Raw genomic sequence first — 25345 nt, forward strand, 5'->3', positions numbered from 1 at the left:
GAAGAGGTTTTTATTCCGCCGGGAGCGTTGGCAGACTCGTCTTAAGAGCCGAGCTCCCTGAAGACAGAGTTCCTGGCTCTTTTAAGGGCTTACAACTCCAAGGGGTTCTATGTGAAAGGGTCGTGATAGATTGAGAGCACATGTGGTTAGAGTAGGGGATTAATCTTTTAACCTCAGGCCTGGTCATCAGTGGCACTGGCGGGTCTTGCCACTGACTTTATTCCTGTTGTTTTTCAACTTTTTCTTCCTCCTCCTCTTCAGAGACAGGAGACAGTAAGAGAAATGGTTCTCTCCTCATTGCTTTGCTCTATTCTTCACCTTTGCCTTTTCTTTCCCCGGCTTTTGATAACCCATTCATTGTCCTTAAAATTGGGTCCTATTTTCAGACATAAATTGGAGCAGAATCTATATTTTGGGGGTGAAGGGGTGAGTGAATGACAGGGGATATTGAAGACAACAGAACTGGAAGATATACTGACCCTACAAATGACAGTTTTTATACTTTGAAGAAAGAGCTAAAAGAGTAGGCTCAGAGCAGCCGAAATAGCTCAGTTTGCGAGAGCGTTAGACTGAAGATCTAAAGTTCCCTGGTTCAATCCCGGGTTTTGGCAGGCTTCTTTTTTCAGTTTTAGTTTTGCCTAATGGAACCCTTATTTTTATTTATTTATTTTTTTTCTCGGAGTTTCACTCTTGTTGCCCAGGATGGAATGCAATGGAGCAAACTCAGTTCACTGCCACCTCTGCCTCCTGGGTTCAAGCTATTCTCCTGCCTCAGCCTCCCGAGTAGCTGGGATTACAGGCAGGCACCACCACACCTGGCTAATTTTGTATTTTTAGTACAGACGGACTTTCTCCATGTTGGTCAGGCTGGTCTCAAACTCCCGACCTCAGGTGATCCCCCAGCCTTGGCCTCCCAAAGGGCTGGGATTACAGGCGTTAGCCACAGCGCCCGGCTAATACAACCCTTATACAACACTTGCATGCCAATCCCAGAAGGGTGTATAGAACTCCAATTTTTTGATGTTGAAAATCCGATAAAGGTAATACACACATACACACACATATGTGTATGTATATACATATATATGCATGCATATATGCATCACTCTCTCCTTTGGTTTCATATTCCTCTGAAGTCTTCCATGAAGCACTGACATTAAATAAATTATTTAAAGTCTTAAACCTAGGAAGTGATTTTTTTGTTTTCTTTTCTTTTTTTTTTTTTTTTTTTTTTGAGTTTTCCTCCGACGCCCAGGCTGGAGTGCCGTGGCCCATTCTCGGCTCACTGCAACCTCCGCCTCCCGGGTTCAAGGATTCTCCTGCCTCAGTAGCTGGGATTACAGGCGCCTTCCATTTCATGTCGTATACAGTATTCTAAATAATTTATATCCCCTGTTAGTACCGAGGATCTTCTACTCACAGCAGCTGCAGACGCTCCATAATACTCAGAAAAAGAAAGCTACCTCCTGAAAAATATTACAAGAAGGCATTTCAGGAAGGGGGTGTAGCTCAGTGGTAGAGCGCATGCTTTGCATGTATGAGGCCCCGGGTTCGATCCCCAGCACCTCCAAACATTGGTTTTGCTATGGCAGTGCTCAAACCTAATTCTCAAGCAACATTAGACTCCGAATTCTCAAGCAACATAGACTTTTGCCTCCGCACCTTTTTCTATCCTATTTCTGCACATGTAGAGAGTAAAGACGTAACCCAATGGGTTCCTTCATTTATAACCAATCTCTATGCTGTGAGCTTCGACATCACGGAAGGCGATTGCGACGGCCGAAGGAAGGTGAAAACGAAATGAGGAAGAAAGAATGGGATCCCAATAGGGTCTCTTGAACCCAAACAAAAGCGTGCACATCCACGGGCGGTTCACATTCGCTCTCATTTTGTACTATGATTAAAGAGAAGGAAAGACAAAGAAGAAGAAGGGAGAAAAACGCCCCGCGGCCTTTTTTTTTTTTTTTTTTGAAACGGAGTCTCTCTCTGTAGCCCAGGCTGCAGTGCAGTGGTGCGATCTCCGCTCACTGCAACCTCTGCCTCCCGGGTTCGAGCGATTCTGCTGCCTCAGCAGCTGGGATTACAGGCGCGTGCCATCATGCCTGGGTAATTTTTGTATTTTTAGTAGAGACGGGGTTACACCATGTTGGCCACACTGGTCTCGAACTCCAGACCTCAGATGATCCACCCGCCACAGTTTTCCAAAATGCTAGGATTACAGGCGTGAGCCACCGCTCCCAGCATCATCTTTTTTTTACATTAGTTTTGCTTTCTGGGCCAAAGAACAGAGCGAAAGCATCTATCCACTGATTTCTCCTACAGTCTCTCCCTGTCAACCTGCGCAGAGAGCACAGCCACAAGTGTGATCCCATACAGAGACAAGGACTGCTGTGGCTCTCCAGCAGCTTGAGATGGGAGTGGAAGGATGCTGGATGGCCGAACGAAGACTGTCGGGGAATTAGAGGCGTTCCACATGCGAGGAGCAGAAACCAATATGGATCAACGTTCCGTACTGATATTCCATACAATTGATTCATTTTCCTGTATTTCTTCAGCCGTTCCATTTCCTCGTTAAAATAAAACATTGCCTGGAAACCTCTGTTAACGGCCAACGGAGGACTCATATGAAAAAGTAGGAAAAGTTTTCCTGTAACAGTGGAAAATAGACGCAGAGTAAAAGGTGAGTGGATTGCAGATGTGTTGAGCACTTCCTCAGGTAAAAACAAAACAAAACAAAATTTTTTTTGTTCTTTCTCATCAATCCCATCACATCTGCATTGTATGACCAGGGAACTCCCAGGAATTCTATCCACTGATGATACCTTTTAGAGGTTTCCAATGCTATATGTTTCAAAATTGCTGTCCTCTGTGTATAGGTTTGCTGTTGAATCAAAGCATCTTTGAGAGGCAACAGAGTATGATGTTTGTCACCATCCACCAGTCTAACACTCTATCAGGCTGGGATGTCCTTACTTCTTGATTCTTTTATCTGGTGAAAATATCCATAACCAGCTTCCAGGAGGGATACTGTCTTGTGAAACCTGCTTAGCTGAGGATTGGCTGTGTGCCCCCAGGCCAATCATATGTTTGTTTTAAGATGCATTTTCTGGAGAGGTAATGAAGACATGCCATATATTTTCTTTTCATTTCTTGCTTTTCCCCCCTGCTATCTACTGGTTCTCTCGAGGCACTTTAAGGAAACAGTGTCATATTTGCCACAAAGGATGCTGCACAGGAGAGCAAGGGGTGAGGGATTAGGGTGCTACCAGTGGAATGCCAAATTCCAGGCCCAACCTCAGATCTACAGAATCAGAATTGATAAGAGTGGGGCCCAGCTGCCCTTGTTGGATAAGCCCTCAAGTGACTCTGATGCTAAAGTTTGAGAAGCACTGCTCTAGGAGTTTCAGAAGGAGGTCCCAGGGCCAGATGTTTGCTAAGGAGAAAGAGTTGCTCCTGGGGTTCCCTGCCTATTTCCAATAAAAAACTCAGACCACATAGGAAAGCCAGTGAGGTTTATATTTGCCTTATATCAGGGATGAGAGTGAATTTGTTGTCTCTTTGAGACCTTCGATACTTTAGATGACTGGCGATCACACATAAGAGCCTTTGATTTTCCTGTAGAAGAACTCACAGGGGTTCTTTAGAGCCAGAAGACTATTTCCAGCCAACATGCCTGGAGCCCTCTCGAGCTCTTTTGGCCTTTCAATTTGAAACCCGGGCTTGGAAGTTTCTAAGCTCTAAGGAAGACACTAATCACGCTTTCTCCATCCTCAGGGTTGGGATTCACCCTCCTGTCTCTCCAGCTCCCACCAATTCTGCCAATGTTCTGATCTAAGATCAAGTTGTTAAAACCCAGTCTATGTGGCTGAGGGTGGTGGCTCACGCCTGTAGTCCCAGCACTTTGGGAGGCCAAGTCGGGTGAATCACGAAGTCAAGAGATTAAGACCATCCTGGCCAACATGGTGAAACCCGTCTCTACGAAAAATACAAAAATTAGCTGGGCGTGGTGGACAGGGAGGCTGAGGCAGGAGAATAAAAAATTAGCTTGACATGGTGGCTGCGCCTGTAGTTCCAGCTACGGGGAAGCTGAAGCAGGAGAATCCTTTGAACCCGGGAAGCGGAGATTACAGTGAGCCGAGATCGCGCCACTGCACACACGAGACTCCATCAAAAACAAAAAACAAAAACAAACAAAAAAGCTCAGTCTAATGCACAAAATGTAATTAAAATATCTTCGCAGCATTAAGTAGAGAATTCCTTGTTGTTAGCAGACTGTTCCTCTTCCTCCTTGGAAGATGTTCTCTGTCTGTTCACCTTCTGCGTTTTCACATTTGTCTCTTCCTTTCCACACCTAAGCCAGCGCTTTATTTCCACTTATCTCGTGTAGGGATACTCTTTTGTGCGGTGACCTTGGCTTTCCCCACTCTTCTTGCTTCCAAGAGTTGGGTGTAGGCAATGTAGGAACCCACTGCCAAAGTGTGGGTGATATTCTCCAGGAAGAAACCTAAATTTCAGAGGCTTGCTGATGTGGAAGAAAGCCTAGGTTATTCGATTCATAGAGCTTCGCACTGCTAGGTAGGTTGAAATCTGGACACCCTGAATTCCTTAGGAACAAGGTAGAAGTGCTTCTGAAAACCAATTTAAGTTTAAAATATACTGAGGCTCCCTGACATTTCTTGTTTTTCACGATATATTCCAAGCCCAAGAAGCTATTCTCTCTCTCTCTCTCTCTCTCTCTCTCTCTCTCTCTCACACATACGAAAACAGAACACACTCTCCTACCTATAACAAAGGGGCTTAAGCAGGAGGGTCTCTTCCTGGTTCAACACTCTCTCCCTCGCGAACAGTAGGGATTGGAAATAGCCGGCTTCTCTGTCGTTTCCTCGGAAGCCACCAGTACCACCCGCCTGTACGAAAACTCAAGAGTACCCGTGATCCCCAGTGTCCGAGCCAGTAAAGGAGCTACGAGGCATTCTCAACGCCGCGACTACCTTAAGCAAAACGAGAGAGATCTTGCGGGAAAGTGTTTTCAGTTCACTTCTCCTACTGGGAATGAGCCCTCTCGCTTATCGCGGACACCGAGGAAACGCAGTGGAGATGGGCACCCGGGCTGCCCAGATCCTCTGGCAGCCTCAGGCGCTCGTCCTCTTCGCTCCGCCTCCGCCTTTGCCGCCGCCGCCGCAGGTGCGCACCCCAACGCGTCCCTGCTTCCCTCCTCGCGCTCTTTTCGCAGGCGGTCCTCGTTCTCCTCTCCTTCCGTGGTTTCTTGAGTGTCAGAACTGGAGCCACAGTGTCCCCAAGATGAAATCCATGCTGAGTTTCAGCCACGGTGCCGGCCCAGGGGCTGGCGAGGGTAAGGACGGTCAGCGACCCACGCTCCTGGGTTTTCATTTCTAAGAGCTGGGATTTCCACTTTCTCACCTCCTCACCTGGACCTAAATCCCCCCAGGCGGTACTGACCCTTCTGTTTTTGTATCCACCTACTTTACTCTCCGTGTGACAGCCCTTGAAGGCAGAAGGAAAAGAATATGTAAGAAGTGAGAAGTTAAAAAAAAGTTTTAGTTTGAAAGTATTTCAAGCCTACAGAAAAGTTGTAAAAGTAATACAAAGAACTACCATACACTCGTTACACAGATTTAGCAATTTCAAATACTTTACATTGATTCTTCTTTCTTTATCTGTCTCTACAAATATGAACACACACACACATTATTTTTCCCGATCGGTTTTTTATAGTTTGCGTATATCATGTATTTTTATCTCTGGTAATTCAATGTGTACTTCCTACGAAAAAGAACGTTCTCTTGTAAACCACAGTTAATTTTCAAACTCAGAAAATTAAACATTAATACAAAACTATTATTTAATATACACTCTATATCTAAATTTCACCATGAATTCCAACATATCATATCTTTTCTTGTTTCTTTTCTTTTTTCTTTTCTTTTTTTTTTTTGAGACGGAGTCTCATTCTGTCGCCCAAGCTGGAGTGCAGTGGCCAGATCTCAGCTCACTGCAAGCTCCGCCTCCCGGGTTCAAGCCATTCTCTTGCCTCAGCCTCCCGAGTAGCTGGGACTACAGGCGCCCGCCACCTCGCCCGGCTAGTTTTTTGTATTTTTTAGTAGAGACGGGGTGTCACCGTGTTAGCCAGGATGGTCTCGATCTCCTGACCTTGTGATCCGCCCGCCTCAGCCTCCCAAAGTGCTGGGATTACAGGCTTGAGCCACCGCGCCCGGCCTTCTTGTTTCTTTAGTATCCTTTGATCTGAAGTGGTTTCCCAACCTTTCTTTTGTATTTTATCACATTGATTTTGAAGAATTCAAGCCAGTTGTCAGTAGAATGTTCTTTAGTTTGAGTTTTCTGATGTTTCCTCAGGATTAGATTCAGGTCATGTACATTTGGCGAGAATATAACATAAGATATGTTGTGTTTTTAGTACATTGCATAAGGATTTTTTCCCCCGTTTTGGTGATGTTAACTAAATGTAAAGTCATAATTTCCTCCCCATGTAACTAGTATGTAATCTGTAAGGAAATATTTGAGGACATGCAAATATTCCATTTTCATCAAAGTTTTACTTATAATTTTATGGGTTGATGGATGAATTTTGCCTTAATCGATCATTACTGTATTGGTATCATGATATTTTAAATTTATCATTTCTTCCACATTTATTAGTTGGTATACCGTGGTGCAGTAACATGTCCCCTGTACCCCCGCTTTCCTCTTCAGTAATTTATTTACTACTAGTAATGACTCAATCTTTTTTTATCCAATGGATTGAAATATTATTATTATTATTATTATTATATTATTCATTGATTTTATTTTTATTTTGAAACAGGGTTTCACTCTGTCACCCAGGGTGGAGTGCAGTGGCGCGATCTCGGCCTACTTCAGCCTCTGCCTCTATGTTCAAGGGAGTCTCCCTTTAGCCTCCCCAGTAGCTGGGACTACAGGCCGTGCCCCCATACCCAGCTGATTTTTGTATTTTTTGTAGGCACTGGATTTTGCCATGTTGCCCAAACTGGTCTCAAACTCCTGGGCTCAAGCTATCAGCCTGCCTCAGCCTCCCACAGTGTTGGGATTAGAGGCCTGAGCCACCATGCCTGGATGTTCTTTAAAAATTAATTAACATCAATACTCAAAATATCCCCAGGTCATGTATCCTTTTCTTTTCTTTTCTTTTTTTTTTTAAGACGGAGTCTGGCTCTGTCACCCAGGCTGGAGTGCAGTGGGGCGATCTCGGCTCACTGCAAGCTCCACCTCCTGAGTTCAGGCCATTCTCCTGCCTCAGCCTCCCTAGTAGCTGGGACTACAGGCGCCCGGCACTACGCCCGGCTAAGTTTTTGTATTTTTAGTAGAGACGGAATTTCACCGTGCTAGGCAGGATGGTCTCCATATTCTGACTTCGTGATCCGCCCGCCTCAGCCTCCCAAAGTGCTGGGATTACAGGCATGAGCCACCGTGCCCGGCCTGTCATGTATTCTTTTAAAATATGCCTACATTGGCCGGGCGCGGTGGCTCATGCCTGCAATCCCAGCACTTTGAGAGGCCAAGGCGGGTGGATCACCTGAGGCCAGGAGTTGGAAACCTGCCTGGCCGACAAGGTGAAACCCTGTCTCTACTAAAAATACAAAAATTAGCTGGGCGTGGTGGCACGTGCCTCTAATCCCAGCTACTTGGGAGGCTGAGGCAGGACAATCGCTTGAACTCAGGAGGTGGAGGTTGCAGTGAGCCGTGAGCCGAGATTGCACCACTGCACTCCAGCCTGGGCGACACAGCAAGACACCTTCTGGGGGGTGGGGTTGGGGGGGTGAATTATACAGTGAAACTTTCTTGAAACTGAAGTGTCTGGTTTTTTTTTTAAGTTTTTATATCACAAATTTAATTCCCTTAGTAGTTACAAGGTTATAGAAAAATATATTTCATATTGAGGGAGTTGTGGTAGTTAGTGATTTTCAAGGAATTAGTCCATCTCATCTAAGTTTTCAAATTTGTGTGTAAAGTGTTGTTCATAGTATTCCTTTACCCTTTTGATGTCAGCAGAGTCTGTAGTGATATACTCCTCTTTTTATTCTTGATATTGTAATTTGTGTCATCTCTCTTCTTAAAAATTCTCAGTCCTCCGAGAGGACTTCTTTTATTGATCTTTTAAAGGAACTAACTCGTTGCTTGTTTTTCCATTTTTTGTGTGTGTTCAGTTCCATTTATTTCTGCTCATTTGCTTTCTCCTATTTGCTTTGGGTTACTTTGCCCTTTTCCCCACCTGAGTTCTTCAAGTAAGAGCTTAAAGGACTGATTTGATACTTTTTTCTTTTCTCTTTTTTTTTTGGCCAGGTTAGTCTCCAACTCCTGACCTCCTAATCCACACGCCTCGGCCTCCCAAAGTGCTGGGATTACAGGTGTGAGCAACCGCGCTGACTTTTTCTTTTCTAATGTATGCAAGTAGTGCTGTAAATTTCTCTCTCAGAGCTCCTTTAAGTTGTCTTGGACATTTTGATACGTTGTGTTTTCATTTTTATTCAGGTTAATTTATTTTTTGATCTCTTCTAAGGCTTTCTGTTTGTCCTATGGACTGTTTAGTAGTGTGTTTTTCATTTTCCAAGTGTTTGGATATTTTTGTTGTCTTTCTGTGACTGATTTTTAGTTTGATTTCATTGTGGTTAGGGATCATACCATATCAGTCACTTCTTTTAAATTTGTTGAGGCCCAAGATATGTTCTATCTTGATCTATGTTCTGTATGAATTTGAAATGAATGTGTGTTCTGCTTTTCTTGTGTGGACTGTTCTATACATGGTGGCTGAATTCTGCTGGCTGAAGATGATTTGGGGTTCTTCAATATCCTTGCAGATTTTCAGTTTATTTGTTCTTTTATTATGAAGGAAGTGAAGTCTCCAATGTAACTGAATTTGTCGATTCTTTTAGTTCTATCATTTTTTTCTCTTTTAAAAAAATATTTATTTATGTATTACGTTTATTTATTTATTTATGAGTCAGAGTCTCGCTCTGTCACCCAGGCTGGAGTGTAGTGGCACCACCTCAGCTCACTGCAACCTCCACCTCCCAGGTTCAAGCAGTTCTCGAGCCTCAGCCTCCCTAGTAGCTGGGACTGCAGGCGCACACCACCGCGCCACCATGCCCGGCTAATGTTTGTATTTTTGGTATAGACGGTGTCACCATGTTGGCTAGGCTGGTTTCCAACTCCTGGCCTCAGGTGATCTGCCCACCTCGGCCTCCCAAAATGCTGAGATTACAGGCCTGAGCCACTGCGCCCTGCCTGTTTTGCTTTTTTTGTTTTTGTTTTTGTTTTTTTTGAGACGGAGTCTCACTTTGTTGCCCAGGCTGGAGTGCAGTGACACGATCTCGCTCACTGCAACCTCCGCCTCCCAGGTTCAAGTGATTCTCCTGCCTCAGCCTCCCGAGTAGCTGGGACTACAGGCGCGCACCACCACGCCCAGCTTTATTTTATTTTATTTTATTTTATTTTATTGTATTTTATTTTATTTTATTTTATTTTATTTTATTTTTGCATTTTTAGTAGAAATGGGGTTTCACCATATTGGTCAGGATTGTCTCGATCTCCAGACCTTGTGATCCGTCCGCCTCGGCCTCCCAAAGTGCTGGGATTACAGGCGTGAGCCGCCACGCCCGGTCCTTTTTTTTTTTTTTCGTTACGTATGTTGCAGCTCTGCTGTTTGGTGTATACATATTTAGGATTGTTATGCCTTCTTGGTGAATTTTCTTTGTTCTGAAGTTTATATTAATATAGTCACTTTTGCTGTCTTTTGATTAACGTTTGCATGTAATATATTTTTATCCCCTGAACTTCAGACTGCTTGTATAATTATATTTGAAATGCGTTTCTTTTAGACGGTGTATAGTTGGATTACGTTTTCTAATCTATTCTGTCAATCTCTCCCTCCCTCCATTCCTTCTTTCCTTTTGCCTCCTCTCTCTTTCCTTCCTTTCTCTCTCTCGCTCCTTCCTTCTTTCCTCCTTCCTTTCTTTTCTGTCTTCCTTTATTTTCTTTCTATTTTTAATAGACGGAATCTTGTTTTGTTGACCAGACTGGAGTGCAGTGGCTATTCACCAGGGCAATCATAGAGCACTGGGGCTTTCAACTTTTGACCTCAAGCTGTTTTCCTGCCTCCTCCTCAGCCTCCTGAGTAGCTGTAGCTGGGACTATAGATGCAAGCCACCACGCCTGGCTCATGTTTTTGTGTGTTGTGTGTGTGTGTGTGTGTGTGTGTGTGTTTTAACTCATCCTTTTTTTTTTTGAGATGGAATCTCGCTGTGTCGCCCAGGCCTTCCGGGTTCACACGATTCTCCTACCTCAGCCTCCTGAGTGGCTGGGACTACAGATGCCCGCCACCAAACCCGGCTAATTTTTTTGTATTTTTAGTAGAGACAGGGTTTCACCGTGTTAGCCAGGATGGTCTCGATCTGCTGACCTTGTGATCTGCCCCCCTTGGCCTCCCAAAGTGCTGGGATTACAGGTGTGAGCCACCATGCCCGGCCGAACTCATCCTTCTTTTAAAGTAGCTAAATAAAAATCATGCCTGGATGTCTGGAAACGTCAGTAAACATCAAATATCTTGCTGCCATGAAGTGCCAAACAATTCTTTTTTAGTATCTAAAAAAGTGTCCCTCCTCTCAGAAGAAGACAAATAGCTCACAGATGTCTAAGACGTTTTAACTGTAGTGAAAGAGTAGCCATTTTCTCTGCTGTTTCCTGTCTATCTAATCACTTCTGGTTTTATTTTCAAGGCATTAATCAAAATTTCTGGCCTACTGATGGCCCTATTTAAATGGTTTCCAGGGATGTTATAGTTTCCAACCCTACCTTTCCTAAAGACTAATAAAGAGGAAAGAGAGTTCTGTTTGTTAACTTCACTGTTTCTTTTCCGTCTTCCCTTCCTTCCATTCTTTCTCTTTTCTCCTCTCTCTCTTTTGCTTCTTTTCTCCAAAAAAGAACAACTTCACCATTTCTCTCTCTTTTTGCTTCTTTTCTCCAAAAAAGAACAACTTCACCATTTCTTTCCCTATCGCAGCAGCCCCTCATCACCTCCTGACTCTGAGAAAGAAATTCTCTCTTTCAGATGTCTTTAGTTGATTGACTCACAAGCAAGGAGTGTGACAAGGAAGATAGAATAAAACACCTTCTACGTTCTAATACAAATTGAGAAATTTGTATCTTTGTCTCTGCCTAGCAACATTTAAAATGAAGTGGGAACCATCTGAGAAGCGTATATGGTTCAAATCTTGGAATAATTTCGGATTTTCCTCAATAACCAATCAACAATGCTAGAATACATATCATATGTATGTATTGTATAGTGTATATACATATATATATCAGACACAGATTATTTCTCTAAGTTATTTGATAATGATTTTCAGACATTATGTATTTTAATTCTTAAATACTTCAATGTGTATTTCTTAAGAACAAAGTCAATTCCTTAACACAGTACAATTATCAAGTTCAGTAAATTTAACATTTATAAATGTTAATATAGTCTAATATAAAGTCTATTAAAAATTGTCTAATTGTACCAACAAAAACTTTCATAGAAATTTCTCTCCCAAGCTAGGATCTATTTCTGAATCACATATGAATCTGGTTGTCTTGACTCTTTAGTGCCCTTTAATTTGGAACAGTTTCTTAATGTTCTTGTCTTTCACAACAGCGACATGTTTTTGAAGAGTTTTTCCAGTGGTTTTGTTCAACGTTTCTTAACCTGTACTAGTCATGATAAGATTACATCAGGCTATGGAAATTGGGAGAAATGTCACAGAAATCACATTATCATCCTCTCTCACACCAAGAGGCATGAGCTGACTGACGTTAGCTTGATCATTTGATTTTAAGTTTGTAATTACTGTTTCTTCCCTGAAAAATCATCATTTTCCATTGTAATTAATAAGGGAAATACTCTGAGACTACATAAATATCCTGATCCTCATCAAAATTTTACCTATTCTTTAACATTGACTCACAAATTTTGCCTGCACCTATCATCATTCTGATGGTGTTGTTTAAATGGGGATTTTTAAATTTTGTTCTCACTTTCACATCATTTGGCAAACCTCCATAAGGAAAATCATCCCATCTTCCATATTTATTTGTTTAAGTTCCCAAAATTGATAATCAGTTACTGTCATCATTGATGCTCAAAGTGTGTCAGATTTGGCCAGTGAGATTCCCTTCAAGCTGGCTTCTGTGTCCTTTTAAATTACCCCCATCATTTCTGAGCACCTACATTCTCGCACAGCAAGATATGTTAGGTTCATCTTGTAGTTTCCCTGGCACAGTCCTGGAGTCAGTGTAGTTGACACTAATTGTTATTTTCTGTTAGTATCTCTGGTTCCTTTTAGTAGGTAACGGTTTTTGAAAATCAAGGTACAGAGTTATCTGTGCTCATTGCTTCTGAGGTATCCTTTCTTCTAGGCCCAGTGAGCAGATAGATCTGTGGTGAAATTTTACAATTTCATATGTACAATTTCATACTGATGCCTCTAATTCCCATCAGGATCAACAGGACTATTCTTTACCTTCCTTCTTCTCCCACAGTGAGAGTCTGGTTCCAACACAGACACTCGGTTTCCCAATCCTAAAATTCACACAAAATATCAGAATTGCTACAGCCTTCACTCTTTAAAAAATAATCCTGATACATAGAGTTTAAGATTTGTTTGGTGTTCTTTTTGATCTTACAATTAGAACAACAATCTGTGTAAACCATATTTTTTAGATCAGTTCTTTCCGCTTCAATGTGGTTATGTGATTCTTTTGAAATGCAGTTAATTTGCCTCTATTTGTATTGAATTTTAGAGTATTTTCACACACACATCAGAGTTTCATTTTTTGACGATGTGAAACACTAACATGCTCCCCAGAGTCAAAAGAAAAGAAGTTATAATCAGAAAATTTGCAAGAGAATGTTGTGTGCCGGGAGTCACTCAACGGATAGAATGGAAGTATGCGCCAGAAAGTCTAATATGATGGGGAGACCACTTTGGGGTGAGTTGATCTTGGACTGACCACAAATCAGGAACAATGTCTTTCTTTTTACCACTAAGATATCTGTCTCCTGGTGTAGCCATGCCCAAGAGAGAGCACGAACTTAGTGTCGAGAATTCATGAACAGTGGAATTGGAGACATACAGTGATTGTCATGATGACATAGAGCACAGACTCAGACAACAGCGATCACCAAAGCATTTTCCCAGGCTCCTGATCTCATGAGGGGGTATAGCTCAGGGATAAACCACCTGATTAGCATGCATGAGGTCCTGGGTTCAGTTTCCAGTATTTCCACCCTTTTTTCCCTATGAACAACTGTAGGAAGTTCTCCATGATATTCCCCACCTATTCAAGGTGAATTGTGTTGGCCTCTGCATTTCTCTCTCATACAGGGAGGTAATTCGTGTTCATTCACTTACAGTTATTTGTTGCTTAGGATTATCCACCTAAGTAGTTCCACAAATCACTAACGTGGATCACGCACTATAGAAGCAAGTAGTATTCCTTGCCATCCAGCCGATTTCCAGCTTAAATGAAATTTTCAGACACCATGGAATTCTGTGACCTAAGGCTGATTTCACATCAGAAGGTTAAGGCTCAAGTTCTTTTGTGTTTCTTACTTTCTTCTAACTGCTTCCTCACCCAGGTTGCAAAAGTCCTGCAAGTTTTCACCAAAAGATTCCACTACCAGTGGTTGATGATTGCTGGTGATGTGCTGGTGGTCATTTTTTCTGTTGGAGACCCACAAACTCTGAAACTTAATCCAAACTGTTTAGCTACAAACATAACGATAAATAACCAATACAATGACAAATGAGGAAAAGATCTCAATCACCTCAGCTGAAATTTGGCAAGGAGAAAATTACTTCTCTGGGTTCTTTAAGGAAATTTCTGGTCTGAAATGTCAAGCTCTCTGAACTCCAGAGTCCAAGATCCATCTAGGGTAAAAGCTGTTTTTTTGTTTGTTTGTTTTGTTTTTTAAATAAATAAAATAATGAGCTTTTATTCTCCCAATCCCAATGGATCCTTTTCTATCTCACTGTACTTACTCTCCAGGAATAACTTCCTTCTTAGCTACTGAACAACCCGTAACTCCAGATTAGAACTCTTTGCACAATTTCTAATTCTGATATCACAGTGCTAAGCAGAAATTCACAGGGGGATACTTGGCAAGCATCTTGACACTGTTTTGTTAAAAGAAAATCTGCTTTTATTTTCAGCTCTATTTCTTCAAAGGATTAAAAATTAAGCTACTGAACACCTAAAGGCAGAAAAGCAGCCTCTTTCTCCATTTGCAGAAAGCAACCCAGTGGGGCTTCTGTATGCATCATCTCTTTTACTCACTTTCTAAACGCTGTAACCGTCCACCATCTACCAGGCGATCACAAGCCATCCCTAAAGTCAATTTTGAGGTTAACTCACTCGACTTGAGAGGGATTCACCTGTACCACCTCTGCAGCTGTAATGTGAGAAATAAACTCAAACATCCAAACCCAAAGAATGGACTCAGAGACCCGGAGAACAGCGAAAGTGAGACTTTTAATGACGGTCTTGCGAGATCAAGATCGGGTGTGGGACGTGCAGGCACACCCAGAAGTTTCAACAAGCAATTTATCCCCTAGTGCGCAAGTCCCTCCCCCGGTTCCTCATAGGCTGAGTGCTATGGGGTTACAATTTTCTCGGAGTTTGCCTATTGATTGTTAGGCAAGGGCTTTAGGTGTTTCTTTTTTAGGGTTGTCTTGCTGCATTTTGTTGCAGCCCACAATGCATTGCAATCCTGGTTAGCTCAGGGGTTCTTTAAGCATTTGACTTATGACCTAAGTAGCTGGGCAGGCTGATAAGAACAGACAAAGTGAGCTATTTTGCGGACTAGTAAACTTATATCTTAGACTAAACTGTTTTCGTTTGGGTGAGAGCAACTAAGGATCGGGGGAAGGGGGAGGAAAGAGGCGGAGGGGGACAAGCAGGCATCCGCTATCCAAGCAGGGGCCTAGTATATCCGATTTCTTCTGTACTTTGCTGACCTAAGCCGATTCAAGGCACTTTGTCTTGGAAATGGACCACTGTATACATTATTTCCTTCAGTAGTAGGACTAAGGAAACGGTGGCTGCACACGCAGTTAACACGGATTGTACCGCAACTTAGCCTTTCCGCAGCCGCTGTCCGGCTCTGCAGAGTCCTTTTGAGAAAAGAGTTGGACAAGAGGAGTAAAGGAGCTCCTTGCAAATGCCAGGAGGAGTTTCTTCAGGTGGAAAGTTGGCTTTCCATAGGCTTCTAAGAGAAATATGTGGAGCAAACAAACGGGAACTTTCTCATCTTTTGCATTTCAGGCAAAAGCTAATAAAATTAGATGTTTCCATCGTCATGCTTAGTCTCGAAGCTGCCGGTAGATTCCGCTTCTAACTTTCCACACAGGCACGCAGGAAATCTGGAAATCACTGCAACTCCCTCAGAAGCTCCAGTATCAGCATTTCCTGAACCAAAAATCAAAATGCGACCTTACGTGCGTACCCAAAGAGCTCAGCTGGTCTGTCCAGCAACGGAAAGAGCGGTGAGGCGCTCTTGAAGCCGTGACAGCCTGGGCGAAACGAACCAAGTCCCTTTCCTGGTCGAGCCTCCCTCCCTACAGACAAAAAGGAGCCTCTCTTCCCTCATATCCAGAGGAATCGACGGAGAGATGTGGCGCTTAGACTCACTCTGCCATCCAGTTCATCCAAGTCCTAATAATCTTGAGGATGCTTTTCCTTGCCCTCTATCCCTCTCCCTTTTGTCCTTTTCTTCCTCCACTTCACGGCACCCCGCCTCTTCCCTCTCCCCGCAAGCTGCTCGGCATGTCCCGTTCCTTTTTTTTTTTTGTTTTTTGTTTTTTTTTGAGACTGAGTGTCGCTCTGTCGCCCAGGTTAGAGTGCAGTGGCGCGATCTCGGTTCACCGCAACCTCTACCTCTTGGGATCAAGAGATTCTCCTGCCTCAGTCTCCCGATTAGCTGAGAGTACAAGAGCCACGCTCGGCTAATTTTTGTATTTTTAGTAGGGACTGGGTTTCACCATTTTCACCAGGTTAGTCTCCAACTCCTCATCTCAAGTGATGCGTCCACCTCGGCCTCCCAAAGTGCTAGGATTATAGGTGTGAGCCACTGCGCCCAGTTTTCAGAACGAACTTTTCACAATAGTGCAGCGCACTCCTAGACCCGTTTACGCATATTTTAAACACTGTGTTGTGATTCATATGTAGCTGCTATTTTAATTTCCACATCACTTTCTCTTTTTTTCTTGTTTTCCTTCTCTATATGCTCAGCTTTAAACATTTTTGCAGCATAGGCTGAGGCTGCGCCCAGCTGGGGAGAGATGCGTGACGGGATAAACCTAGAGTAGAGGAATGTTTCCTGTCTGAGAAGGCTCAGAACTTACAAGGGAAGAAAAAAGTCTGTAAGGGAGTCTAAAACTTTTTTTGAGGAAATCATCGAAAAACATATCCTAATTGACCCTCCCACCATATTTTGGCTAAAAATAAAAAGCCTCGACTCTCAGAATAGGAGACTGAGTTTGAAAACTGTTAAGACATAGAAAGGGTTTTATTAAAATTCAGTTTGCAAGTCATCGTCGGCCTCAACAATTTTCTCATTCCAGAGAGGGTTGTTTCTGAAATTCTGTAAACCTCTGAATTTGTTTCTCTGTCTAGGCAGAGAAGTCCAGTGTTTTTCCACTTTTGACTTAACGAAAGAATTTCTTATACTGCGATATATACATTTCTGGGATTGGCGTGCAAGTGTTGTATAAAGGAGTGATAATTAGGCAGAACAAAGAAACTGCCGAAACCCGGGATCGAACCAGGGACTTTTAGATCTTCAGTCTAACGCTCTCCCAACTGAGCTATTTCGGCTACTCCGTAAACGCCCCTTTAGTTATTTCTTCAAAGTATGAAAACCGTCATTTGTAAAGTGAGCGTAATTTTCTAATGCCTAATTCTTTTTTGTTCAATATCAATACAAAAATTAGCCAGGGATGGTGGCGCGCGCCTGTAATCCCAGCTACTCCGCACCATTGTACTCCAGCCTGGGCGACAGAGCGAGACTCCCTCTCCCTCGGTTGAAGTGGGAGGATCGATTGAGCCGGGGAGGTAGAGGTTGCAGCGAGCCGAGATTGCACCACTGCACTCCAGGCTAGGCAACAGAGCGGGACCCTGTCTCGAAAACAACAACAACAGAAAAGAGTTGTTATGCACCAGAGTGCAGAACACAATTTTAAAAACTCTAAGGAAGAGATGATAGAATGTACTGGAGGACATAAGAGATCCTTCTTTTTTCTCTTGTCTTTTTTTTTTTTTTTTTTGGGCAATCTCCCGCCATCGCTCAGGCTGGAGTGCAGAGGCGTGATCTCGGCTTACTGCAACCTCCACCTCCCGGGTTCAAGCAATTCTCCTGCCTCAGCCTACCTAGTAGTTGGGATTACAGGCGCGCGCCACCACCCCTGGCTAATTTTTGTATCGATATTGAACAAAACAGAATTAGGCATTAGAAAATACACTCACTCTACAAATGACGGTTTTTATATTTTGAAGAAATGACTAAGGGTGTGTACTTAGAGTAGCTGAAATAGCTCAATTGGGAGAGCGTTAGACTGACGAGACCTTAAAGGTCCCTGGTTCAACCCCGGGTTTCAACCGGTATCTTTTGAGTTCTGCCTAATTATCACTCCCTTATACAACACTTGCACGCCAATCCCAGAAGCGTACATATCTCCAATTTTTGGGGTTTTTTGAAAGTCTGATAAAGGTAATGTACATGTTTGTATCACTCTCGCCTTTGTATGTTCCACTGAAGTATTCCATGAAGTGCTGTCATTACATACATTATTTAAAGTTCTTGGAAGGAGTCTCGCTCTGTCGCCCAGGCTGGAGTGCAACGGCACGATCTCGGCTCACTGCAACCTCTGCCTCCCGAGTTCAAGCTGTTCTCATGTCTCAGCCTCCCGAGTAAGCTGAGATTATAGGTCCCCGCAACCATGTCTGGCTAATTTTTGTATTTTTGGTAGAGATAAGGTTTCGCCATGTTGGTCAGGCTGGGGTCGACCTCCTGACCTCAGGTGCTCCACCTGCCTCGGCCTCTCAAAATGCTGGGATTTCAGGCGTGAGCCACTGGGCCCGTCCTTATTTAAAGTCTTAAACTCAGGAAGTTATTAGTTTTAAAACCTAAGAAATTCCAACGTGCTATATGCTGCAGCATTTACAAGTCATTTTTGGTTTTATATCATTTATATGTATTGGGCGGGGGATATTTTTAAATCACAAGAAATATGAAAAAAAAAGAAATGTACAGTGAAGTAACTACTATACTGTATGACCATATATATGGGGGTGTGGTGTATGCAAGAAACATTTTGAAGTTAGAAAACCCCAGGTTTGTACCTTGAGTCAACTCCATCATTAAACTGCTGTCAGAAGAACTTTTTTCTTTCTTTCTCTCTTTCTTTCTTTCTTTCTTTCTTTCTTTCTTTCTTTCTTTCTTTCTTTCTTTCTCCTTCAGGCAGGGTCTCACTCTGTCATCCAGGCTGGAGTGCAGTTATACGATCAGAGCTCACTACAGCCTCTACTTCCCTAGGCTCAAGCAACTCCCCATATCAGCACCCTGAGTAGGCATCACCATGCCCAGCTCTTTTTTTTTTTTTTTTTTTTTTTTGTATTTTTTTGTAGACACTGGGTTTCACCATGTTGCCCAGGCTGGTCTTGAAATCCTGGGTTTAAGCAATCCACCTGCCTAGGCCTCCCAAAGTGCTTGGATTACAGGCAGGAGCCATTGCATCAGGCCCAATTACAAGAACATTCCAAATTTTTTTGCTGGGAAGACATTTCTTCAGCCTGGCAACCTTGTCTAGAATTTCCAAACCTTAAGCTGTTTCCATGTTTGTATCCAGGAAAAAAGAAATATACGTATTTCTATATGAATTATTCTATCGAACATTCAGGAGGGGCCCTAGAATACTGAAAATGAAAGCAAATGGGCAGCAAAGTCAAGACTCAGGTGCATGTGCCCTATTTTCCCTTTTTCACTTCAACTCCTCTCTTGAAATTCTGTGTTGGGATAATAGGTCTTTTTTTTTGGTCATTTTGATTTTTTTTTTTTTCTTTCAAATTACTGCTTCAGTTTCAGTGTTATTTTTCCCTAACTTCTGCATACCCTGTGAGGATACAATAATCTACAGTCTCCACCATTACAACTGCAGCAAGTTGCAAAAGGAAAATTAGTATCAAATGAGAAGCAGCCTCAGGGTAGGGACATTGACTATACAGAAACTGGGAATCAAATACTTTATCCCTTAGGTCACTGAGGCTTTCTCAGCTCAGAAGTTTGTATTTGATTTCATTAAGAAATACTTGACTAGACAAACAGTAACACTGAATGTCTTTGTGCCTAACGCAGTAAAGATTCCTTTACATTCTGTTGAAATGGAGGGCCTAGGGTAATTCCAAGCATGATTTGTCTGCCATTCAATGGCTTAAAAATGAGGTTAATAATGGTTTTGTAAAATGGGATGTTGTAAAGATCAAAGGATATCATGAATAGAAATGCATTCTGTCAAGTCCACTCACAGCATGAAACTTAATTACTGGCAGATCATGCTCCACGTTCTCTGCCTCTGAGATTCTCCCAGAACAGCACCTAAATAGATAACATTGTCTCTAGACAATTCTGTCCAATCAAGAGATAATACAAGTCATAAATGACAGCCATTTTGTAGTGTTACCTTTTGCAGTAGTCGCATTGAAAAAAAACAGTTAATATTTATATTTTTATATAATTTCAACTTTTATTTTTGATTTGGGGGTACATGTGAAGGTTTGTTACATGGGTATACGACATGATGCTGGGTAAATTGCATGAGGTTTTGAGGGCAATTGATCCCATCACCCAGGTATAGTACCCAAGAGGTAGCTTTTCAAGCCTTTCTGTCCTCCCTCCCACCCCTCCCCATAGTCCCCAGTGTTTGTTGTTGCTATCTTTTATGCCCAGTTTCAATAATATATTTAAATTACTTTGTATATCCAAAACTTATTTTAAAACGTTATCATTTTAAAATTATTAGTGACATATTTTATATTTAAAATAGTATTACACATCTTTGAAATCTAGTGTATATAGTACAAACATATATATATATATATATAATATATATATATATATATATTTTTTTTTTTTTTTTTTTTTTGAGAGGGTCACCCAGGTAGAGTGCAGTGGCGTAATATTCGGCCTCCACTGCAACCTCCACCTCCTGGGTTCAAGTAATTCTCCTGCCTCAGCCTCCCGAGTAGCTGGGATTTCAGCTGTGTGCCACCACGTCCGGCTAAGTTTTGTATTTTTAGTAGAGATGAGAGTTCACCATGTTGGTCAGGCCGGTCTTGAACTCCTGACCTTGTGATCCACCCACCTTGGCCTCCCAAAGTACTAGGATTACAGACGCCAGCCACTGTGCCTGACCAAATCTGATATATATTTTACACTTACAACACATCTTAACTTAGACTGGGCAATTTCAAGCATTCAATAGCCAGTGTGGCTAATAGTAATCATATGAACACATCTTAACTTAGACTGGGCAATTTCAAGCATTCAGTAGCCAGTGTGGCTAATAGTAACCATATGGGACAGTGCAGGTTTAAACAGATACTTTATATATTTTTAGGTTTTCTGAATTGAGTATGTATCACATGAGGGTGTTCTGTCTTCAGAATTAAATGTGTAATTCCTCAGAGGAATTCTATGTTAAATAAGCTCATCCTACAGTTTTTACAAAAAAATGTGTTTCAATCGTGTCATTTGTAGGTAGTCAGAAGAGAGCTACAGATATTTAATTATTTAAAATTCTCCTCTTTTCAAGAGGCAAACAAAAAAGCAGACCTTCATATTATGATGAATTCCCAAGAATCCAGTAGACATCCAGGTTTCTCTGGGTGCAACATGACATAATGATGAAGGAGTGTTTCTGCAAACTGTCCTAATATTACTTCTACAGCATCAAAGAGCCAAGATAATCTCCCTAGCATTTACATGCACATACAGACAGGCAGACACACACGCATACACACCAGTTCGGTGTGTAACACTTTTCTTGTCTCCTATTCAGTGAAACCTAGCATTCAGTGCTTCCTGTTTTTATTTTTATTCTAGAAATTCCATCAGCCAACTGAAAGGACAAGTCTGCCATATAACCTGCTATTTTCTGCCAATTCTAAAATTTTATGAATGTTGGTAAAGGCTCATATATGGGTAAATCAGAATGAGAAAGAGTTAACAGTCACTAGAAATTTGGTGTCAGGAAATGGATTTTCTTCTCATCTTCTTATGTAGTTCAAAGAACATAGTCTTAATCATGGTAAATAATGATAAATACCAGGATTCAAGAACACAGAGGAGCCAACTTAAAACAAAAATTTCTTTTTTTAACTTTATTATTTATTTATTTATTTTGAGATGGAGTTTCACTCTTGTTGCCCAGGCTGGAGTGCAATGGCATGATCTCGCTCACTGCAACCTCCGCCTCCCAGGTTCAAGCAATTCTCTTGCTTCAGTCTCCTGAGTAGCTGGGATTGCAGGTGTGCACCACCACGCCCAGCTAATTTTTGTATTTTTAGTAGAGACAGGGTTTCACCATGTTGGCCAGACTGATCTTGAACTTGCAGCCTCAGGTGATCCACCCACCTTGACCTCCCAAAGTGCTGGAATTACAGGAGTGAGCCACCACCCCTGGCTTTTTCTTTTCTTTCCTTCTTTCCTTCTTTCCTTCTTTCCTTCTTTCCTTCTTTCCTTCTTTCCTTCTTTCCTTCTTTCTTTCTTTCTTTCTTTCTTTCTTTCTTTCTTTCTTTCTTTTCTTTCTTTTTCACAAATATCATGAATACGTTTGTAATTCCCAAATCTAAAAGGACCCTTTTTAGTCTTTCTCCACCATCCATGGGTGGATGCCTACTGCTACTAATGCTCACAAATCCCAGGCTGGAGACAGAGTCAATTGCCTGAGTTCTCCCTGTAACATTCTCACAGTGCGCCCCACAGATATACTGAATTTCGCATGAGCCAAGCTAACTTATCTTTTCCATCTTCCAATCTTTCTCCCATTCCTTAAAGAGTTGTTAAAAACTCCCCCTTTCTGCACCTCCTTCTGTTTGGCAAGAGCCTGTTTGTTTTTCTAAACCACTTTCCCCCCATACCTCTTAAACCTGTTTCTACTTATTTTTTATCTCACCCTCATAATTCAGCTCTTCTCGTCATCCCCAGAGGTGTTGTTTCACTCACACCTTACAATTTTTTCTTTTCTTTTCTTTTTATTTTTGATACAGGGTCTCACACCATCACCCAGTCTGGAGTGCAGTGGCGTGATCATAGCTCCCTGCCACTTCCAGCTCCCAAGGTCGAGTGAGCCTCCTGCCTCAGCCTCTGGAATAGCTGTGAGTACAGGCGCAGGACACCATGCCAGCTAAAGACCCTTATGATGAAATGCTGAGTGCATCGCTCTCAGGTTTTCTTCTGACTGTGGCTTTCCTCAATCGAATCTAACCTTTAATATTCCGGCTGAGAAAACAACAAATATGAAGCATTTTAGGTAAGAAAAAGCTGAATTTCAATAGCTTTGTATCATTTCTGAAAGAAATCAAAAGAATGAAAAACTAGAATTTGATTCCTTGCCAAGCATAACAGAAGAAGGAGATCCTAACAACTCAACATTTTAAAGCCACAATGGAAACGTATTGTGGCGGTTGTCTGACACTTTTCCAGCTGCAGACGCTCCATAATACTAACCACTACTACCAGCATGCTCACGGAGACAGTCTCAGAAAATGAAAGTTACTTCCTGAAAATTATTATGAAACAGTCTTTCAGGAAGGGGGTGTAGCTCAGTGGTAGAGCGCATGCTTTGCATGTATGAGGCCCTGGGTTCGATCCCCAGCACCTCCAAATGGTAATTTTGCTCTGGCAGTGCTCAAATCTAATTCTCAAGCAACATGGCCTTCTACTTCCTCACCTTTTTCTATCTTATTTCTGCATGTATGGAGAGTAAAAACGTAACCCAATGAACTGCCCTCACTTACGTCCCATCGCTATGCTGTAAGCCTCGACCTCACCCAAGGCGACTGCGACGGCAGAAGGAAGACGAGAAAGAAATGAAGGGGAAAGAAGAATGAGGTCCCAAGAGGGCCTCTTGAAAGCAAACAAAAGCGTGCACATCAACAGGCGGCTCACTTTGGCATCGGTTTTGTACTGTGATTAAAGAGAAGGAAAGACTGTAGAAGAAGAAGGGGAGAAAAGCGCCCCCCGGGCATTTTGTTTTGGTCGTTGTTTTTGTTTTCTGAGCCAAATCCAGAGTCAAAGCATCTGTCCACTGATTTCTCTCCCTGTCGACCTGCGCAGAGAGCACAGCCACAAGTGCGATCCAATACTGAGAAAAGGACTGCTGTGGCTCTTCCGCCGCTTAAGATGAGAGTGGCAGGACGCTGGACAACCGATCGAAGACTGTCGGGGAATTAGAGGTCTTCAACACTGAAGGAGCGAAATCAATACGAATCAACACATTCCCCACTGATATTCCATACGATTGATTCATTTTCCTGTATTTCCTCAATCACTCCATTTTCCTCGTTAAAATAAAGTATTGGGGTCCGGGCGCGGTGGCTCACGCCTGTAATCCCAGCACTTTGGGAGGCCGAGGCGGGGCGATCACCTGAGGTCGGGAGTTCGAGACCAGCCTGATTAACGTGGAGAAACTCCGTCTCTACTAAAAATACAAGATTAGCCTGGCGTGGTGACGCATGCCTGTAATCCCAGCTACTCAAGAGGCTGAGTCAGGAGAATCGTTTGAACCCGGGAGGCGGAGGTTGCAGTGAGCCAAGATCTCGCCATTGCACTCCAACCTGGGCAACAGGAGACAATCTCCGTCTTAAAATAAAATAAAATAAAATAAAATAAAATAAAACAAAACAAAACATAAAAGGTTGCCTGGAAACCTCTGTCAACAGTAAACAGAGGCCTCATATGAAAAAGTAGAGAAAGCTTTTCTGCCACAACGGAAAATAGATGCAACGTAAAGGTGAGTAAATTGCAGGTGTGTTGGCGCCTCTTCTGATTAAAAAAAAAAAAAAACTTACTTCTTTCTCTGTCAATCCTATCGCATCTGCTTTGTATGACCAGGGAACTCCAGGAAATCCTATCTACCGATGACACTTTTTAGGGGTTTCCAATGCTGCATGTTTCAAAACTGCTGTCCTCTGTGTATATGTTTGCTGTTGAATCAAAAGTGTCTTTGAGAGGCAACAGAGTACAATATTTGTTATCAGTCCACTAGTCAAACACTCTATCAGGCTAGTCTGTCCTTACTTCTTGATTCTTTTGTTCAGTGAAAATATCCACAGCCAGCATACAGGAGGGATATTGTCTGGTGAAACCTGCTTAGCTGAAGACTGGCTGTGTGCCCCAGGGGCCAATCATATGTTTGTTATAAGATACTTTTTTTTTTTTTGAAGGAAGGCAATGCAGACATTTTCTTTTCATTTCATATTTGTTTCCCCTCCCCCCCCATCCACTGTTTCTCTCCAGGCACTTTAAGCAAATAGTGGCACGTTAGTCACAGTGGACACTGCACAGGAGAGTAAGGGGTGAGGGATTAGGGTGCTGCAAGCAGAATGCCAAATTCCAGGCCCAACCTCAGATCTATTGAATCAGAATTGCTGAGGGTGGGGCCCAGCCACCTGTGTTTGAATAAGCCCTCAAGTGACTCTGATGCTAAAGTTTGAGAAGCACTGCTCTAGAGGTTTAAGAAGGGAGTCTAGGGTCAGGCTCCTGCTGAGGAGGAAGAGTTGTTTCCGGGGTTCCCTACCTATTCTCAATCAAAAACTCAAACCACCTAGGAAAGTCAGTGAGGTTTGTATTTGCCTTACATCAGGGGTGGGGGTGGATTTATTATCTCTTTGACTCGGTCAATATTTCAGGTGCTTTTGGTGGTCACACACAAGAGACTCTGATTTTCCTGTAGAAGAACTCACCAGAGTTCTTGTGAGCCAGGAGACTCTTTTGAGCCAATTTTCTTTATTTCTTTCCTTTCTTAACATTCTACTCTCCCTTCTCTTTCTTTTTCCTTCCTTCCTTCCTTCCTTCCTTCCTTCCTTCCTTCCTTCCTTTCTTTCTCTCTTTCTCTCTTTCTCCCTCTTTCTATCTCTCCCTTTCTTTCCTTTTCTCTCATTTCTTTTTTTTTCTTTTCTTTTTTTGAGACAGGGTCTCACTGTATCACCCAGACTGGAGTGCAGTGGCGTGATCTCGGCTCACTGCAAC

The 25345-nt window shown here is 42.5% G+C and overlaps 4 non-coding genes across 4 annotated transcripts; 3 read left to right on the plus strand and 1 right to left on the minus strand.

Annotated features, from left to right (window-relative positions):
• Positions 1 to 537: 537 nt before the first annotated feature.
• On the plus strand, positions 538 to 611 carry TRNAF-GAA (transfer RNA phenylalanine (anticodon GAA)). Its single transcript has one exon. It is a non-coding gene; the product is annotated as a tRNA-Phe (tRNA).
• An 887-nt stretch (positions 612 to 1498) lies between these two features.
• Positions 1499 to 1570, plus strand: TRNAA-UGC (transfer RNA alanine (anticodon UGC)). Its single transcript has one exon. It is a non-coding gene; the product is annotated as a tRNA-Ala (tRNA).
• A 15271-nt stretch (positions 1571 to 16841) lies between these two features.
• Positions 16842 to 16914, minus strand: TRNAF-GAA (transfer RNA phenylalanine (anticodon GAA)). Its single transcript has one exon. It is a non-coding gene; the product is annotated as a tRNA-Phe (tRNA).
• A 5992-nt stretch (positions 16915 to 22906) lies between these two features.
• Positions 22907 to 22978, plus strand: TRNAA-UGC (transfer RNA alanine (anticodon UGC)). Its single transcript has one exon. It is a non-coding gene; the product is annotated as a tRNA-Ala (tRNA).
• The last annotated feature ends 2367 nt before the right edge of the window (positions 22979 to 25345 follow it).

This window comes from Rhinopithecus bieti, unplaced genomic scaffold (genome assembly GCF_001698545.2).
Source record: "Rhinopithecus bieti isolate Rb0 unplaced genomic scaffold, ASM169854v2 scaffold_18466, whole genome shotgun sequence".
Lineage (NCBI taxonomy): Eukaryota > Metazoa > Chordata > Mammalia > Primates > Cercopithecidae > Rhinopithecus > Rhinopithecus bieti.